At 42.5% G+C, this 21,396-nt stretch overlaps 1 long non-coding RNA gene across 2 annotated transcripts; it reads right to left on the bottom strand.

Annotated features, from left to right (window-relative positions):
• Positions 1–15,269: 15,269 nt before the first annotated feature.
• On the bottom strand, positions 15,270–20,360 carry LOC119268312. Of its 2 annotated transcripts, none has more exons than XR_005133081.1 (2): positions 17,415–20,360; positions 15,270–16,832 (listed from the first exon to the last, which is right to left on the bottom strand). It is a non-coding gene; the product is annotated as an uncharacterized LOC119268312 (long non-coding RNA). The 2 variants fall into 2 exon arrangements; XR_005133082.1 differs by having other exon boundaries at positions 15,270–16,214.
• Between the last annotated feature and the right edge of the window lie 1,036 nt (positions 20,361–21,396).

The raw sequence follows: 21,396 nt of genomic DNA, 5'->3' as shown, positions 1-21,396 counted from the left end.
TTAAGTTTTTAAAACGGGTTGCATGATGACATGATGCAATGCACATGATGCAAGGATGAATGCAACGAACCAAACAAAACACCAATGAAACTCGGAACCCAAGGAAGGTATCTGAAGCTCCGGTCTTGGGGTGTTACATAGGGTGCGCCCTCCACCCTCGTGGCCAGGTGGATGCCCCCCTGATGTGTTCTCAGTGCCAAATATTCTCAAATATTTCAGAAAAAAAATCATATTTAAATTTCAGGGCATTTGGAGAACTTTTATTTTTGGGGTATTTCTATATTGCACGGATAATTTAGATAACAGACAGAAAATACTATTTTTGCTTTATTTAATATAAATAACAGAATGTAAAAAGAGGGTACAGAAGGTTGTGCTTTCTAACTTCATCCATCTCATGCTCATCAAAAGGAATCTATTAACAAGGTTGATCAAGTCTTGTTAACAAACTCATTCCGAATAACATGGAACAGGAGAATTTTCGAATAACACTAGGTTACCTCAACGGGGATATGCACATCCCCAACAATAAGAATATCATATTTCTTTTTGACAGTAGGTAGAGGAAATTCAAAACCGCCAAAACTAATCGATGGAATTTTTCCAATAGAATTGATACTGTGGACTTGAGGTTGTTTCCTCGAAAAGTGTACCGTATGCTCATTACCATTAACATGAAAAGTGACATTGCCTTTGGTGCAATCAATAACAGCCCCTGCAGTATTCAAAAAGGGTCTTCCGAGAATAATAGACATACTATCGTCCTCAGCACGAATAACAAAGTCCGTTAAAATAGTAACGTTTGCAACCACAACAGGCACATCCTCAAAAATACCGACAGGTATAGCAGTTGATATATCAGCCATTTGCAAAGATATTTCAGTAGGTGTCAACTTATTCAAATCAAGTCTACGATATAAAGAGGAGGCATAACACTAACACCGGCTCCAAGATCACATAAAGCAGTTTTAACATAGTTTCTTTTAATAGAGCATGGTATAGTGGGTACTCCTGGATCTCCTAACTTCTTAGGTATTCCACCCTTAAAAGTGTAATTAGCAAGCATGGTGTAAATTTCAGCTTTCGGTGTCTTTCTTTTATTAGTAACAATTTCTTTCATGTACTTAGCATAAGGATTCATTTTGAGCATATCAGTTAATCGCATACGCAAAAAGATAGGTCTAATCATTTCAGCAAAGCGCTCAAAATCCTCATCATCCTTTTTCTTGGATGGTTTGGGAGGAAAAGGCATGGGTTTCTGAACCCATGGTTCTCTTTCTTTACCATGTTTCCTAGCAACAAAGTCTCTCTTATCATAACATTGATTCTTTGATTGTGGGTTATCAAGATCAATAGCAGGTTCAATTTCTATATCATTATCATTGCTAGGTTGAGCATCAACATGAGCATTATCATTAACATTATCACTAGTTTCATGTTCATTACCAAATTGTGTTTCAGCATCAGAAATAGAGATATCATTTGGATTCTCAGGTGTATCAATAACAGGTTCACTAGAAGCATGCAAAGTCCTATCATTTTTCTTTTTCTTCCTTTTAGAAGGACTAGGTGCATCTATATTATTTCTCTGAGAATCTTGCTCAATTCTCTTAGGGTGGCCTTCAGGATACAAAGCTTCCTGAGTCATTTTACCAGTTCTAGTAGCCACTCTAACGGCAAAATCATTATTCTTACTATTCAATTCATTGAGCAAATCATTTTCAGCTTTAAGTACTTGTTCTACTTGAGTGGTAACCATAGAAGCATGTTTACTAATAAGTTTAAGTTCACCTTTGACATTAGCCATATAATCACCCAAGTGTTCAAGCATATCAGCACTGTGTTTTAATTCTCTACCAAAATAAGCATTGAAGTCTTCTTGCTTAACCATAAATTTATCAAACTCATCTAAGCATGGGCTAGCAAACTTAGTAAATGGGATTTCAGCTTTATCATATCTATAGAGAGAATTTACCTTTACTACCTCTGTCGAATTATCAAGACCATGTGTTTCTTCAATAGGTGATGGATTAAAACCATATATTTCTTCAATAGGCAGTAAATTAAGACCATGTATTTCTTCAATAGGAGGTAAATTCTTAACATCTTCAGCTTTAATACCCTTTTCTTTCATAGATTTCTTTGTGTCTTGCATATCTTCAGGACTAAGAAATAGAACACCCCTTTTTTCGAAGTTGGTTTAGGAATAGGCTCAGGAGTTGGCTCAGGAAGTGTCCTATTATTTTCATTAGTCAACATATTATTCAATAGAATTTCAGCTTCATCCGGTGTTCTTTCCCTGAAAACAGAACCAGCACAACTATCCAGGTAATCTCTAGAAGCATCGGTTAGTCCATTATAAAAGATATCAAGTATTTCATTTTTCTTAAGAGGATGATCAGGCAAAGCATTAAGTAATATGAGAAGCCTCCCCCAAGCTTGTGGGAGACTCTCTTCTTCAATTTGCACAAAATTATATATATATATCCCTTAAGGCAGCTTGTTTCTTATGAGTAGGGAAATATTTAGCAGAGAAGTGATAAATCATATCCTAGGGACTACGCACACAACCAGGATCAAGAGAATTAAATCATATCTTAGCATCACCCTTTAATGAGAACGGAAATATATTAAGGATGTAAAAGTAGCGAGTTCTCTCGTCATTAGTGAACAGGGTGGCTATATCATTTAACTTAGTAAGATGTGCCACAACAGTTTCAGATTCATAGCCATAAAAAGGATCAGATTCAACCAAAGTAATTATATCAGGATCAATAGAGAATTCATAATCCTTATCAGTAACAAAGATAGGTGAAGCACCATAAGCAGGATCATATTTCATTCTAGCATTCGGAGTTTTTTGTTTAAGCTTAGCTAATAATTTCTTAAGATCACTTCTATCATTGCAAGCAAGAAAGTATCTTTTAGTTTCTTCATCCATAACATATCCCTCAGGCACAAAATGTAATTCATATTTATTAGGAGAACCTTCATAATCACTTTCATCAGTATTATCAGTTTCAATAATTTCATTCTCTCTAGCCCTAGCAAGTTATTCATCAAGAAATTCACCAAGTGACATAGTAGTATCAGGCGTAGAAGTAGTCTAATCACAAGTATCATGCATAGCAGAAGTGGCATCATCAATAATATGCGACATATCAGAATCAATAGCAGAAGCAGGTTTAGGTGTCGCAAGCTTACTCAAAATGGAAGGTGAATCAAGTGCAGAGCTAGATGGCAGTTCATTACCTCCCCTCGTAGTTGAGGGATAAATCTTGGTTTTTGGATCTCTCAAGTTCTTCATAATGATAAGCAGATATAAATCCCAAGTGACTCAAAGAATAGAGCTATGCTCCCCGGCAACGGCGCCAGAAAATAGTCTTGATAACCCACAAGTATAGGGGATCGCAACAGTTTTCGAGGGTAGAGTATTCAACCCAAATTTATTGATTCGACACAAGGGGAGCCAAAGAATATTCTCAAGTATTAGCAGCTGAGTTGTCAATTCAACCACACCTGGAAACTTAATATCTACAGCAAAGTATTTAGTAGCAAGGTAATATGATAGTAGTGGTAACAATAGCAAAAGGTAATGATAACAAAAGTAATGTTTTTGGTATTTTGTAGTGATTGTAACAATAGCAACGGAAAAGTAAATAAGCGAAGAACAATATAAGGAAAGCTTGTAGGTAATGGATCGGTGATAGAAAATTATGCCGGATGTGGTTCATCATGTAACAGTCATAACATAGGGTGACACAGAACTAGCTCCAATTCATCAATGTAATGTAGGCATGTATTTCGAATATAGTCATACGTGCTTATGGAAAATAACTTGCATGACATCTTTTGTCCTACCCTCCCGTGGCAGCGGGGTCCTAGCGGAAACTAAGGGATATTAAGGCCTCCTTTTAATAGAGTACCGGACCAAAGCATTGACACATAGTGAATACATGAACTCCTCAGACTACGGTCATCACCGGGAGTGGTCCCGATTATTGTCACTTCAGGGTTGCCAGATCATAACACATAGTAGGTGACTATAGACTTGCAAGATAGGACCAAGAACTCACATATATTCATGAAAAATTAATAGGTTCAGATCTGAAATCATGGCACTCGGGCCCTAGTGACAAGCATTAGGCATAGCAAAGTCATAGCAACATCAATCTCAGAACATAGTGGATACTAGGGATCAAACCCTAACAAAACTAACTCGATTACATGATAAATCTCATCCAACCCATCACCGTCCAACAAGCCTACAATGGAATTACTCATGCACGGCGGTGAGCATCATGAAATTGGTGATGGAGGATGGTTGATGATGACGATGGCAACGGATTCCCCTCTCCGTAGCCCCGAACGGACTCCAGATCACCCCCCTAAGAGGTTTTAGGGCTTGGCGGCGGCTCCGTGTCGTAAAATGCGATGAATCCTTATCCTCTATTTTTTTCCTCCCCAAAAGTGAATATATAGAGTTGGAGTTGAGGTCGGAGGAGCTCCAGGGGGCCCACGAGGTAGGGGGCGCGCCTAGGGGGCAGGCGCGCCCCCCACCCTCGGGGCTAGGGTGTGGGCCCCCTGGCCTTGATCTTTTGCCAGTATTTTTTATTATTTCCAAAAAGACGCTCCGTGGAGTTTTAGGTCATTCCGAGAACTTTTGTTTCTGCACATAAATAACACCATGGCAATTCTGCTGAGAACAGTGTCAGTCCGGGTTAGTTCCATTCAAATCATGCAAGTTAGAGTCCAAAACAAGGGCAAAAGTGTTTGGAAAAGTAGATACGACAGAGAAGAATCAGTAGGGTGGCTGTTTTGAGGAAGATATAATAAGGCTTATGTGTGATAGAGCGTATCATATCACGGGGTTTGGATGCACCTGTGAAGTTTGCACCAGGTCTCAATGTGAGAAAGGGCAATGCACGGTACCGTAGAGGCTAGCAAATTGCGGAAAGGTAAGAGTGTGTATAATCCATGGACTCACATTACTCATAAAGAACTCATATACTTATTGCAAAAGTTTAATAGCCCTTGAAGCAAAGTATTACTACGCATGCCCCTAGGGGGATAGATTGGTAGGAAAAGACCATCGTGCGTCCCCGACCGCCACTCATAAGGAAGACAATCAATAATAAATCATGCTCCAACATCATAGCATAACGAGAGAGTATACGCGCATGCTTCGGGAATCACAAACCTTAAAACCAATATTCTTTCTAACCACAAGCGTTTACTAGTACCTCCACATATTCCATCTCTATATCGCAAAACTATTGCAAGGAATCAAACATATCATATTCAGTGATCCACAAGTTTTATGTAGGATTTTATAACTAACCATGCAATTGACAAATTCCTTTTGACTCTCTAAATAGATATAAGTGAAGCATGAGAGGTTAGTTCTTTCTAAAAAAGACCATGCTCAACAAATATAAGTGAAGCAAAAGAGCATTCTTCAGACAACGGTTTTCCATGTGAAGAGAAACATGCAATCCAAACTTCAAATGATATAAGTGAAGCACATGGAGCATTCTATAAAGCCACACTCAAAAGATATAAGTGAAGTGCAATGAGTATTCTATGAATCAACCATGGACTATCTCATACCATCATGGTGCATAAAAGAAAAATGGAAACTAAAAGCAAAAGACGCTCCAAGGTTTGCACATATCACATGAACGAAACACAGCCGAAAACATACATATACTTGTTGAAGAAAGATGGGATGCCTTCTGGGGCATCCCCAAGCTTAGACGCTTGAGTATCCTTGAATATTTACTTGGGGTTCCTTGGGAATCACCAAGCTTGAGCTCTTGCCTCTCCTTCTCCTCATATCGAGACCTCCTTGATCCTTGATCACTTCATCCACACAAAACTCAACAGAAAGTTCGGTAAGATCCGTTAGTATAATAAAGAAAATCACTACTCTAAGTACTGTTGCAAACCAATTCATATTTTGTTTTTGCATTGTAGCTACTGTAATATAACTTTTCCATGGCTTATACCACCAATATAATTGATAGTTTCATCAAAACGAGCAAAACAATGCATCAAAAACAGAATCTATTTTAAACAGGACAGTCTGTAGTAATATGAACATTCACCATACTTCTGTACTCCAAAAATTATGAACAAATTAGGAAAAATAAAAATTTTGTATAGAAATACAGTGCAAAAAGTTTCAGAACAGTTTGATGTTCCAGTTAAAAATGTAAAATCTTGCACTACAGCCAAAGTTTCTGTTTTGCACCGCACGGACCAACAAGCAATCTAATCATCCTAAAGGAAAATCTTGGCACATTATTTTTATAATACAATGGAATTGTACAAGGGGATAATTATTTTTGTTGAAAAGTTTCTGTAATTAAGATTCACGAAGTTTCCGTGAGCACGAACAATGTTCAAGGAGCTCCCCCACTTCAACAATGATTGTCGCTTTCACTTTCACTTTCCTTTTTGAAAAGTTTTGTGTTCCCCTCTATATTTTTCTGTTTTTAAACTTTATAAAAGCACTCAACAGAAATAAATGACTCTCTAAAACTTCCGGGTTGTCTCCCTGGCAGCGCTTTCTTTAAAGCCATTAAGCTAGGCATAAAGTGCTCAAGTAATGGATCCACCCGGATCCCAAGGTATATCAAAGCCAATTTTAATTAGCAATGATTTGGCATTTAGTAGTGAGCACAAAGCAACATATATCAAGCAATGACAAAGTCTAACTCTCTTCCTATGCATCAGCATGTCATACAAGAACAATTCACGCACATCAAGTAAAGGCCAATAAATAGCATAAACAGTTTGTTGCAATTTTTTTGTGTTGAAAACATAAAGAGGTGGAGATGTAGTTCCTCTCTCATAATAATTGCAAGTAGGAGCAGCAAGCACATGCATATTATATTCATAAAAATCATCATGTGCAACGGTAAATGGCAACCCATCAATATAATCCTTAACAAGAGAAAACTTCTCCAATATAGTGTAGTTGGGAGAATTCAAAAAGATAATAGGACTATCATGTGTGTGTGCAATAGCAAAAATTTCATTCTTAATATAAGGAACTATAGCAAGTTCATCTCCATCTGCATAATTCATATTGGCATCTTGGCCACAAGCATAGCAAGCATCAAGTTCATCAAAAAGGGATATTTCAAAAGAATCCACGAGATCATAGCAATTATCATAGCATTCATCCTTTGGTAAGAATGAAGGAACATTAAACAATGTATGAGTTGGAGGGTTACTCTCATTAGAAGGCGGGCACGGGTGATCAATCCGGTCTTCCTTCGCTTGTTCTTCACTCTCCTCATCATCTTTTTCATCCAATGATCTCACAGTTTCATCAATTCCTTCTTCCATAGACTCCTGCAAAATATTAGTCTTGTCTTGCACAGCGGAGACTTTCTGAATAAATGCATCATTATCAGAATTGTATTTATAATTATCATAGCAATATTTAAGGATAGCAATATTTTCGGGTCTATAAACTGAATCATCAAAATCTTCAAACTTTTTAAACAAAGATTCAATTTCGCATGAACCCTTAAAAGCAACAAATTCTTCTATTTGTTCCACATCATAATAATCATATATACCTCTAGCATAAGAAGCCAAGGTTTCATTATCATTAAATTCACATGAAAAGGGAAGATGTGGAGCATTCATCCTAGACCAACAAGTATAATCATATCTCTGGCATAAATCCCAAGCATACCATTGCAACATTTCAATTTGAACCCATAAAAGTTTTCCCTTTTGAGTCAAGCGATAATCCCTAAAGTATTCACGTTGATCCAATGTTACTCCCGTTATCAAGTTGAATTGAGTTTTCTCAGGATTATCAAAGTAGTGCATAATATTTTGCACATAACGAGCATCGAGGGTTTTAGGAGGTTCCCCATCTCCATGAGTAGCAAGTAAAACTAATTTTTTGGTGTTTCGTGTTCCATATCCATAGCTAAAGATAGAGAACAACTTGGAACAGGAAATAAAAACTACTTATTGATAAAGCAAACAAGCACACACGAGAATATTCACCCTACGCTATTGCTCACCGGCAACGGCGCCAGAAAAAGGTCTTGATAACCCACAAGTATAGGGGATCGTTTGTAGCCTTTTTCGATAAATAAGAGTGTCGCACCCAGCGAGGAGCTAATGGTAGAACAAATATTCCCTCAAGTTCTATCGACCACCGATACAACTCTACACACTCTTTAACATTTTCTTTACCGGAAACGAGTATGAAACTGTTTTGCAAGGATAAAATTACGAGTACTTTGGGAGAATAAAACTACGGATAAATTGCAAGGTAATAAAAGTGGAAAGCTTTTTGTCAATAAGAAAGTCATTTGTCCCTAGGAAATCGATAACAAGTACCGGTAATCATTCTAGCAATTTTATATGAGGGAGAGGCATGAGCTAACATACTTTCTCTACTTGGATCATGTGCACTTATGATTGGAACTCTAGCAAGCATCCGCAACTACTAAAGATCATTAAGGTCGTGAAACCCAACCATGGCATTAAGTATCAAGTACTCTTTACTCACATACACCATAGCCCACCTATCCGCGTTTAAGTTTCTGTCACTCCCGCAACACTGACAATAAGCAAACCATGAACATGCCGCTGCCCTTTCATGCTGCTGCTCTTCTTTCCCTTACCCGGCCTTTCATCATCGGACTCGGGGTCCTTGGTACTATCAGAGTTGGCGTACTTGACAAGAGCCGCCATCAGCTCCCCCATGTTGTTGCAGTGGCGTTTAAGTCGACCCAGCTTCTGCTTAAGAGGCATAAAACAGCAGTTTTTCTCCAACATTAGAACTATTGAACCCGCATTGATGCGATCCGATGAGTGTAGGATAGCTGAGACCCGACGCACCCAATGGGTTGTTGACTCGCCCTCTTCTTGGACACAGGAGTCCAAATCCATGATAGACATAGGCTGCTTGCACGTATCTTTAAAGTTTTGGATAAAACAGGCTTTTAACTCGGCCCATGATCCAATGGAGTTGGGCAGCAACCCTTTCAACCAACTACGAGCCGTTCCGTCCAACATCATGGTGAAATACTTAGCGCATGCGGCATCACCAACATCCAGCAGCTCCATTGCCATCTCGTAACTTTCAACCCGAGCTTAAGGGGCTGATCTGCTGTGTAATTAGGCACCTTATGAGGACCCTTAAAATCCTTGGGCAAACGCTCATTACTTATAGCCGGCACTAAACATGGCACACCCAAGGTTCTAGAGGTGACGCCTGCCTCCACTGAAGTTGACGGATAAACTAGAGAACGTTGATGAGCCATTTGTTGAGCTGCCAACTCGGCCTCCCGACGCGCTCTGCCATGATCCACCAAAGTCTGTGTGTTGGCAACACCACGCGCCGAGTCATGCCCACGAGGCTGGTTGCGGCGCCGTTCACTGCTGGAAGCTGCCGGTGAATCAATGTGCCTGCTGTAACTCTGGCTTGGACGAGGGGTTGAGTGAATTCACTCGCGACTATAAGAATAAGCCGCCTGTTGAGCCATGGCCCGCCGTGTCTCTATCACTGTTGGAGACTCGCCTTCAACTGGTAGAGCCGCCAATCGCGTTGTCGCAGCAATCATATTTTTCAAAGCGTTAGAATAATGAGTCGGTGATGTCGAAATATGATGAGGCGGGGTATTATTCACATGTGGAGATCCCATCGTACGTGGCTGAACCGACACTCCAGCTCCAGGCGCTTCAACCGTCCGGTTTGCCACCGGCTAGTCACTGGTCCCTGCTCTAGGCGTGTTGAAGAGGTTTCTCGGCTCATAAACCGGGGGTAGATGACTCCGGTGTCTCCTCCTCATAACCTCATTTGAAGCTTTCTGATCCAACGTGAGCCAGAAGGAATTCGCTTGGATCTGTTGTGCCTGAGCATCCAAGACAGCCCGTTCTTCAGCCATCCTAGCGTTCTCAGTCTCCAGCTCTTCATTGGCTTGAGCTATCTCATCTCACAGCTTAGCCACATCCACCTTGTGATGTTCCTGGTTGTCCGGGGTTACTCCCACCCCCATCAGAGTTGCCAGAGCCTCTAACAATTCTGTGAGAACTTGAGCCGCTAGCACCAGCCGCCATCGCAGCCACTGAACTGGAGGTCATAGTCGCGGCGGTTGTTGAACCAAGCGTCGGTTGTGTGCCGGCCATGAAGATCGCAACCCTGTTTGGCGGTTCATAGGGGTCCGGAATACTGTCACCATCGGAATATCCCCCAAGCCGACCATCTTGCAGTTGATACAATGAATTGGTCTCACCCGTGGATGACTCACCATCAGAATAGATGGCCGTCTCACCGCCAGACACAGATCCTTCTTCAATTTCTTCCCCATGGATGAAACCAACAAAGGCACGCTTCACGGTGGGTTGAACCCGGGCGGGTCGCGCACGCTGAGCTGTCTCCAGGATGTCGGTGCAAATGTCCGGCTCAGGGCCTGGTTCGCCGATCTTGCCGATGAAGACGTGGATTCCGCCGAAGGGGACCCGGTACCCGTACTCGATTGAGACGGCTTTGGGGCCCCAGCCTGCATCATCGATGTAGAGCTTCCCACGACGACTCTTGGTCATCCGGCCCACAGCGTATCCCTTGATCCCTTCGAAGCTGCCATGTAAGAACTCAAAACCACAGTGCGTTGGCCCCATGGTGGGTGCCAACTATCGTGGAATTGTCATGGCAGATGTTCTAGCGGAAGGACTTAGTTGTGGAGCCATCGCAACTAGGTTAGCTTAAAGGGGTTAAACGGCACAAAGGACACATGGAGTTTATAATGGTTCGGCCCCTTGCGGTGAAGGTAAAAGCCTAATCCAGTTTGAGGTGGTATTGCTTGGGTTTCGATTACCAGGGAGCGAATACGCTTGACCTAGTTCTCGATCTCTTGTTTCTTGCCCTAAACCGTCGCCGGGTCGTCCCTTTATATACACAGGTTGACGCCTGACGGCTCACGGAGTCCCGGGCGGCTCATACACAACGTGTCCGGCTCGGTGACTAACTACACATGCCTTACAACACAAGTCATCGTATATGGCGGTTCACATTTGTGGGCCTCAAGCCACCTTTGGGTCTTGGGCCTTCAGTAAGCCTGCTTCGCGAACTGCCATCTTCAACATCTTCATGGGCCTTGTCATTATGAACCGCCAGTGGTATGACCCGGCCCTCCTGGGCGGGTCATACCCAATAGTTATATCCCCAACAGTGGCGGTTCCACCATTTTTTCCATAGCTTGCTAAAAAGTTGAGTTTTTACATTAGTAGCACCAGAACGGAAGATATTAAGGAGGCAGCAAACCAAACAAAATAGCTTTGGCCTATATGTTGGGGAACGTAGCATGCAATTTCAAAAATTTCCTATGATCACGCAAGATCTATCTAGGAGATGCATAGCAATGAGAGGGGAGAGTGTGTCCATGTACCCTCGTAGACCGAAAGCAGAAGCCTTAGGTTAACGCGGTTGATCTAGTCGAACATCTTCGCGATCCAACCGATCCAAGTACCAAACGTACGGAACCTCCGTGTTCAGCACACGTTCAGCACGATGATGTCCCTCGAGATCTTGATCCAGTAGAGGGTCGAGGGAGAGCTTCGACAGCATGACGGTGTGGTCACGGTGTTGATTATGTGATCCACGTAGGGCTTCGCCTAAGCACTACGACAATATGACCGGGGTGGTAAACTATGGAGGGGGGCACCGCACATGGCTAAGGAACAATTTATGTGCCTTTGGGGTGCCCCCCGCCCCTGTATATAAAGGAGGAGAGGGAGGAGGCCGGCGGCCATGAGGGGGCGCACCAAGGGGGATCCCAACTAGGATTCCCAATCCTAGTTGGACTCCCTTTCCTATTCCAAGAGGGGGAAAGAGGGAAGGAGAGGGAGAGGGAGAGGAAAGAGGGGGCCGCGCTCCCTCCCCCTAGTCTAATTAGGACTCCCTTGGGGGGGCACCACCCCACGGGCAGCCGTCTCCTACTCCCTTATGGCCCATTATAGCCCATAACTTCCTGGGGGGTTCCGGTAACCCCTCGATTCCCCGATAAATATCCGAAACGTCCCGAAACCTTTCCGGTGTCCGAATACCTTCATCCAATATATCAATCTTTACCTCGAGACTCCTCATCATGTCCGTGATCTCATCCGGTACTCCAAACAAACTTCGGTCACCAAAACATATAACTCACAATACAAATCGTCATCCAATGTTAAGAGTGCAGACCCTACGGGTTCGAGAACTATGTAGACATGACCGAGACACATCTCCAGTCAATAACCAATGGCGGAACCTGGATGCCCATATTGGCTCCTACATATTATACGAAGATCTTTATTGGACAGAGCAAGACGATATTGCTAGTTTCCATACATAACCATACTTATAGATAAATGGTCGAGGAAGGTGTTGAACTGGGTTTCGTCTTTGTCATTCCTGTACTGAATTCATGTTGGGAGGATACGTAAATAACACCTAACGGCAACCGCTGCCTCTGATACTAACTTGGCTGAATCTGTAGCATCACGCGGCCTTTTTAAACCTGCCTCAAAACGGATCTCCATTTAGATTTAGTTAACCTATCGAGCATTATCCCTGATGGTTGTTTCCTCTTGCACCTAGGAGCTTGTTCAACAACGAAAATAGGAAGTGTTAGTGTACATCAAACTATGAGACTACATATAAAGAAGCATGCAACTGTAACTTGACTCCAACAACTACCTTCTTGTTGTTGAAGCTCACAAAGTTCATCTGATCTTGCCAACTCATCTTGTGTCAAGAGTGCTTCGGAAGTAGTGTCAGGTGGCAAGGGAGCTTGGGAACGTGCTGCTAGCTGAGTTGACCAACGAGTAAATCGTGCAACTTGTGGTACTGTGGAAGGTGTTGCAACAAATCAGGCTGTCTCCTCTTGTTTGGTGGTAGCTATTTTTTTCTATTTGGCTTGTTCTGCAGCTCGTGTAGCATGGAATACCCTGTCAGTACAATTTTCCGCTGGACTTTGACCTTCTATTGCACCATCAGTACCAGCAGAATCTGCAGGATTGTTCCGCTTCCCTTTCCCTGTCGTTTTGTGTTGCTTCCTCTTTCTCTGTGCCATGTTAAGTCAAGCCGACAAGAAAAATGAATAACAATTTAGTTCTACAGAACAAATGTACTTTGATGTAAGAACATGGTGTGATAGACAGATATTGTATGTTCTAGAAACAAGAACACGTGTCTTAGTCACAAGTATAATGGGTAAAGTAAGCAGATGAAATTCAACAAAATTAGAAGCAATTCAAGCTAGACATCATACATGACATGCAACCACATATAACATTGCCAAGTTAGAGGGAGCACTTGTGATGGTGCACTAGGGGAGACGTGCTCATCACCAACATAGCTACGTTGAGTGTCTATGCATGTGTTGTCTTGGAAATCATCTTGGGGGGATGGAGGAGTAGAATCTATAGAGGCCCTCCGTTTGGAAGGAGCACCTTCATCCGCTGCCTTGCGAACTTCCTTCCGCTTTATTGATTTTTAATTGTCAAGTAAAACCAACAAGAAAAAGCAATAAAATTCACTCTTCAGAAATCATTCGTGCATGATACTGACAATCACTACTTTGATGTAAGGCAAACACATGATTCCAGGATAGAATAATATGAAAAACAAGACGGCATGGCATATTCACAATTGTTTGTGTAATCTAAGCAGAAACCATTTCAACAAATAAGAAGCAATGCAAGCTAGACACCAAATCAAAGATGCAACCAATATGACTCTGCCAAGTTAAAAGCGTCCCATCATAAATGGTATTTCAACAAATTAGAAGCAGCGCATGCTATAAATCATATGAAAGATGCAACTAATATCACACTGCATATACTGAAGGTGTCTCGTCATATTGATTTATGCGGGATACAAAAAACAATAGTTTTATGTGAGGACATGGTTAATAGACAGATGTACTATGTACTAAAAACAGGAAGGCATGTCACATTAACAGGTATAATGTATAAACTAAGCAGAATAGCACATGCAATTTAACCAGATTAGAAGAATTACAATCTAGACACCATATGCAACATGCAACCACATATCACGCTGCCAAGTTAGAGCAAGCACCTGCGATGCTAGTGTAGGGGAAATGCGGTAATCAACTATAGAGCTACGTTAACTATCTTCATCTAGCCTTGCTGTTTCTCGAGAATCATGTGGGGAGGCTGACGCTGCATTCTTAAAAATGAGGATCTTTTATCACAGTAGTCCACTGGTCTGACTGCCTCTGTCGGTGTCCTGGGAACGGGGGTCCCCAAACTTGCCTGCCTACGGCCAACGGCATGGCTCCGCCAGCGGCCCCGTACGACCCATCTTCGCCAGCAAACACTCAAGACCCTCGCGAGGCGGACGACGCAAGACCTCCTCGGGGGCGGCCTCACCAGGCTGGCTCGCGGGGGCACGGAGCAAGGCAAGGGGCACCTCGCGAGGTTCCTATGACGCAAGCCATGACAACCAAGGCCAGGCGGGCGCCAACGCGTGCAGTGTCCTCGTTTCCTCTTTGTTGCTAAAGGGACAGGCGCAGGTGAGGAGTCCCGAGGCAGCAGGCAAAGGTTTCCATATCGATGCAACAAAACCAAGACCAGAAGGACGGCAGGACGGAAGTCACCGTGGAGCCCAGGACGGTGTCACCACAAGAGTCTTTGACAGGCGAAGACCACCCTTTTGTCAGGATATCTTGTACTAGTTGCCCCCCTTCAAAATGGCCATTATGGGATCCCTTCCCGCCTAATAGGGAAGAGGACCAGGGCCTCTATATATAGGACTAGTGATCAGTTGTGAGTATAGTGGGGTTTTTACGCCCCAAACTACGGATGTCGTGTTCTCCTCAGGGGCTAGGCAAATCAGCGGCGGCGCTCGACTAAAGCTAGGTAACACTGAGATAATTGCGGAAAATAAAACCTAAACTAACAAGGTTGTTCCCGAAGATCGTTGGCAAAGAAAACGACAAACAGCAAAGAGAAATTCAGATTTTACTCAATATCTTTTTGGTATTTTCATTATACCTGAGAATCTAAAACACTAGCACAAATATTAGGGAAGCTGCTAGACAAGAACACATATAACTATTAAACATGAACAGAATATATATGACATATATAGCTAGTACTCATACATTCTAAATGAGAGTCACAATGTAACAGTACAACTCTCACAACACAAACACAAACACATATATAACTAGCAATGACAGAAGGAAAGAAACAAGCTAATATGATACGGACAAAATTATATCACAACACAAACATATATGTTTTCACATGAACAAAGTTAACACAAACGCTACAGGACACATATCACACATATGCAAATAGGGGGAGTTAATTCTAGTACTCTGAGATGAACAAAATAAGTACTATTAATCAAGCACAAGTCTGAAACTGAACAAGTTTCAAGCACTACTTAAAATCTGAACCTTACAAAGTTTAACACATCTCAGCTTACAAAAATCTCAAGCCAATAGCAGAGGAGAGAAGAGGCAGCAACAAAGGAGGTTCAGAGAAGAGATAGAGGCAGCAGGGGTTACAGAGGAGGAGGAGCAGTTGTGATGAGAGAAGTAGAGCAGCAGTAGGGTAAAGAGAAGAAGTAGCAGCAGGTTAGCAAGAGGAAGCAGCAGAGCGCAGTAGCAGCAGTAGCATTGGGAGAGAAGAAGTGCAGCAGCAGGGACGTGAGGAGAGGGGAAGCAGAGGAGAAGCAGAAGGGCGGCAGGGAGGACGTCGGGAAGAAGAACAACAGCGAGGTAGGCATAGGGAGCGGCAAGGAGAATCAGCAACAGGTGGAGGCATGCAGGTACGGCACGCGAGATGGGCGCTGCTGGTGAGGGGCGTCGGTGATGGATAGATGGATGGGTGGCGGAGGTGCACCACCACACCGGCCTGGCCGTGGCGGCGGCCGGTGGTGGAGGAGGAGATGGGGGAAGAAGAGGTGTTGCCAGGCCCAAAGGGATCAAGTGTTGCGGCTAGGGATTTTGTTCCCCACTCTGAGCTGCCACATTTGCACATTGGCCCTCCTCTTATCTTCATTTCTGCCCAAGAAGATCCTCCTCTTCTTTTAGTTTGCTCCCCTAGATTACTTCTTTCCTTCACGCTCAGGTCCTTGACGCATTTCTTTCATGCCCTTCTCTCTTCTCGTTAGCCACATAGTAGAAATCTTGACGATTATAGTGGCTTTGCGCACTTTTCTGCAAAAGGAACAAGTAACAAGTAAATGATCCCTTTATATGATTTTCATTCAAATATGCAATAATTCATAGCAAGAATTGATTGTGAAAACTCAACAAATAATATATTTCTATGCCAAAATTGTATATATGAAATGTGCTTATCAAGTTCCCCCACACATAAACTTTTGCTTGTCCTCAAGCAAAGGCATATGACAAGAGCAAGAATGTGAACAGTGAGCTGACTAGAGATTGCCAAGTGAAGTAGATCTCTAAACAGTGCATGCTTTGGACTTCACTAGTGAAAATTAATGGTTAGGAGTGCTTCAAAGTGGTAGGATACTAGTAGACTTGACCATTTTAAACTTTTACAATGATAAAAGAAGATCAACTAGTTCAAATGATGATTGTGCCAAAGGTTCCTAAAGAGAGCATGATCCCGAGAACAAAAAGAACATAAACTTGTGATCGGATCACTTATTTATAGAAATAAAGCAATGATAATATTATATCGATCTCACCAAAGGAACGTACCACCGATCCTGAGAACATGGTATACACCCGGCTCGACCAATTATTAGTTTTTTTGTTTGTCTCCCCAAAGGAACAAACCACCGATCCAGAGAACATGGTATACACCTGGTTTGACAATTACAATTTGTATTATTAATTACTGCCCAAGCTAACCCGATTTCACATGCCACCGATCCAGGGAACATGACATGCTACTGTAGGTATTCATACTTATTTATTCATTATTACTTATCTTAAATGAACAACGCATAAGCACAAAAACAGGAATCATCACTTCTCCATGTCTAGTTCACATGCTACTGATCCAGGGAACATAGCATACTAGTCCATAGTGGTAAAGTGATTGCTCTCAATGGGAACACAATAGACACGAACTCATCATCTAACACTTAATGATCTAAGGGTATCAAGGTAAAGACAGAAAATGATTAAGTTTACTACTGCACTAGGGATTTGAGCACTCAAAACTAATAGCTTTCACTACTTTCAACAAAGCAAACGGGGTGTAGATCACTAGTTTACAAGGCATTCAACAATCAGTTCGCATATTCTCATCAAGCACCATATGTTAAAGGTAAAATTCAGTGGGACAATGTTTAAGAAATGGCTCAAGCAACCCAAATAGCAATTGATTTCAGCATGTATCAATGGATGATATATTCAGATTGGGGACATGAAAAAGCTCACCGGGTTTTGATCATGTAGCACTCACTCGATCATCTCACATCCTCTTGCATTGCGACTCCTCTCCTTTTGCTTCCTCGTGCATGCTCCAGCTCCTCTCTTCCATATGTGTGCCCATTTGCTTCTCCTCATCGCCATGCTCTGACTCCACCAGGATCCCAAGGGATGTCACCTCGAACCTGGTCAACATATATTGATTCGTGCACAAGCAAAAACCTGAAATAGGACTCACACAAACAACAACTACGAGTGATAGGGTCGATGCCCTCTAAGTCGCCAATCGAGTATCCAATTATATAAACATAGGAATATAGAACATGACGAGTATGATAGGAATCAACAAGCTCAATACTAGCATTCAGATGATATTTATCATTAAGCATAGGTTTGGCATGAGGAAAATAAGTGTGATCATCATTAGTATGAGCAATGCCATCAACGGTATAAGTATCATCATATCCAAGCAAACACTTCTTCAAATCTACCTTAAGTGATGGCATCATATAAAGCAAGGTAGAATCAAACAAAACATAATGGGCAAATGAATCTGACACATCACTCTCTTGTATGACAATAGGCAAATGAATCTCAGGTTCTTCATCTTCATCTACAACAGCTTCTTTTACTTCTTCAGAAGTAGTAGACATTGGATCTTCAACTTGTTCATTTGGGTATTCGAGCTCTGGATCATCTTGTGCCTTGGCTTCGAGAATTTCTTCTTGGATCTGAAGTATCTCTTCCTCTGGACTCTCGCTATATTGCTCAGCTGAATGTGAAGGTGTTGGGACCTCACATGTATCAAGGGATATCCCAGAAATACTCAGCTCTAGCTGCGAAGAAATAGTGCTGCCAGCGTTGATGTTCTTCTCAATCTTCCTTACTTCTTCCACTAGCTCATTCCCACTCTTGATCTTCTTCATTTCATCTAGTATCACCGGCCTAATTGGATCATCTTCAGCACTCCAAGTGAACTCGAGACTAAGCAATGTGAGCTTGTCTATATCAGAAAGTCATCTTGTGTGGGCACTTGTGTAGAAGGTGTTGGTTGACCAAATGGAGGACCATTTAACTCCATTGGCAACATCTCCTGGTGCTGAGGTATATGAATAGGAGCAGAATAAAATTGTTGTGGAGCATAATTGTTGCTCTCCTCTTCATTCCTAAATCCTTGCATTGGATAACTAGAGGGAAATGATGAGATCTCAGGGTTGTTGCTCCTATATGACATATTCGGGTTTTCAGGCCACCCATGTGAGTAATTGTTTTGGTATGAGCTATGCTCTTGAGCAAAGCTCATGCCAAAACAATCTAGAGGGCAAGAGTAACCACACTGACATTCAGCGGGCGAATGGCCCTGAAATCCACAAATATGGCAGGTAGGAGCAACATAAGGATGTCCTCTAGAATAAGGATCATAAGAGCTAGGCCTATCCTCAAAAACTACTTCTCGCTGCCGAGCTAAATCATCTAATCGATGGGAAATCTTACTTATCAGTTCTTGAATACTTTCCGTGCTATTTGTAGTGTTGCTCGCATATCCATGGTGATCTGAATAGTAGGCCATAACCGAGAAGATGGTTCTAGCCTGCAAAAAGGAAAAGAAAACAAAGAGGAAATAAACTAGAACAAAGGTTAGGAGTTAGAGATATATCACATATATATAGCACAAACTAGGAAAAGAAGAAAAACCTAGTCTATAGCCTAGCACGGTCACTCGACGCTAGTCCCCGGCAACGGCGCAAAAATGATCGGTTGTGAGTATAGTGGGGTTTTTACGCCCAAAACTACGGATGTCGTGTTCTCCTCAAGGACTAGGAAAATCAGCGGCGGTGCTCGACTAAAGCTAGGTAACACAATTTTAAGAGATGATTGCAGAAAATAAAACCTAAACTAACCAGGTTGTTCCCGAAGATCGTTGGCAAAGAAAACGACAAACAACAAAGGGAAATTAAGATTTTACTCAATATCTTTTTGGTATTTTCATTATACCCGAGAATCTAAAACACTAGCACAAATATTAGGGAAAGCTGCTAGACAAGAACACATATAACTATTAAACATGAACAGAATATATATGACATATATATCTAGTACTCATACATTCTAAATGAGAGTCACAATGTAACAGTACAACTCTCACAAACAAACACAAACACATATATAACTAGTAATGACAAAAGGAAAGAAACAAGCTAATATGATAGGGACAAAATTATATCACAACACAAACATATATGTTTTCACATGAACAAAGTTAACACAAGCGCTACAGTACACATATAACACATATGAAAACAGGGGGAGTTAATTCCAGTAATCTGAGATGAACAAAATAAGTACTATTAATCAAGCACAAGTCTGAAACTGAACAAGTTTCAAGCACTACTTAAAATCTGAACCTTACAAAGTTTAACACATCTCTGCTTACAAAAATCTCAAGCCAACAGCAGAGGAGAGAAGAGGCAGCAACAAAGGAGGTTCAGAGAAGAGATAGAGGCAGCAGGGGTTAGAGAGGAGGAGGAGCAGTTGTGATGAGAGAAGTAGAGCAGCAGTAGGGTAAAGAGAAGAAGTAGCAGCAGGTTAGCAAGAGGAAGCAGCAGAGCGTAGTAGCAGCAGTAGCGTTGGGAGAGAAGAAGTGCAGCAGCAGGGACGTGATGAGAGGGGAAGCCGGGGAGAAGCAGAAGGGTAGCAGGGAGGACGTCGGGAAGAAGAACAACAGCGAGGTAGGCGAAGGGAGCGGCAAGGAGAATCAGCAGCAGGTGGAGGCACGTGGGTACGGCAGGCGAGATGGGCGCTGGTGGTGTGGGGCACCGGTGATGGATAGATGGATGGGTGGCGGAGGCGCACCACCACACCGGCCTCGCCGTGGCGGCGGCCGGTGGTGGAGAAGGAGATGGGGGAAGGAGAGGTGTTGCCAGGCCCAAAGGGATCAAGTGCTTCGGCTAGGGATTTTGTTCCCCACTCTGAGCTGCCACATTTGCACATTGGCCCTCCTCTTCTCTTCAGTTCTCCCAAGAAGATCCTCCTCTTCTTTGAGTTTGCTCCCCTAGATTACTTCTTTCCTTCACGCTCAAGTCCTTGATGTATTTCTCTCATGCCCTTCTCTCTTCTCGTTAGCCCCATAGTAGAAATCTTGACGATTATAGTGCCTTTGGGCACTTTTCTGCAAAAGGAACAAGTAACAAGTAAATGATCCCTTTATATGATTTTCATTCAAATATGCAATAATTCATATCAAGAATTGATTGTCAGAACTCAACAAACAATATATTTCTATGCCAAAATTGTATATATGAAATGTGCTTATCAACTAGCCACCACCATAGGGAGGCACCTTATCTTGGACCGGATCCATTCCATGAAGGCCACCACGCTAACTCACCAAGCACAAGAGCACCTCTCCTCAGGAGGCTGTTCTTCCCTTGTAACTGTTCATCCTCAGCCCAAGAGGCAATCCACCACACAACACTGGAGTAGGGTATTACACCACATCGGTGGCCCGAACCAGTATAAATCTTGTGTCTCTTGGTTCTGCGAGTTCAACGCGTCGAGCCTTGAGATAGCGGTGAGGGAGAGTACAAGGGGGAGGAGAGATCTTCGTGCGCACCCCAGTGTTCGAACCTCAAGGGTTTTGCCAGAACCCGGAATCCAACAGCCTCATCATAAGTGATTGATGAGGGATACACAAGAACATTAATTTGATGTAAGAGCATGGTTAATAGACAGATGTACTAGTATGTACCAAAAACAGGAAGACATGTCATATTCAAAGGTATAGTGTGTAAGCTAAGCAGATGCAATTTAACCAAATTGGAAGCAATACAAGCTAGACATCTGGCTGGAGTGGTGAGCATGATCATGTAGGACCTGAGAGCCTGGTGGGAGGCGGGTTGCTTCGCCACCATCGTGGCTTTTTAGTTGGCTTCCAGGTGATGCATGTCTGTGCTGGGCTTGTCACTGGCTCGGTCAGTGCCCTGACTAGCTA

This window comes from Triticum dicoccoides, chromosome 3A, assembly GCF_002162155.2.
Source record: "Triticum dicoccoides isolate Atlit2015 ecotype Zavitan chromosome 3A, WEW_v2.0, whole genome shotgun sequence".
NCBI classification, from domain to species: Eukaryota; Viridiplantae; Streptophyta; class Magnoliopsida; order Poales; family Poaceae; genus Triticum; species Triticum dicoccoides.
The sequence above is the reverse complement of the archived record's forward strand: the minus strand, read 5'-3'. Positions and strand labels throughout refer to the sequence as shown.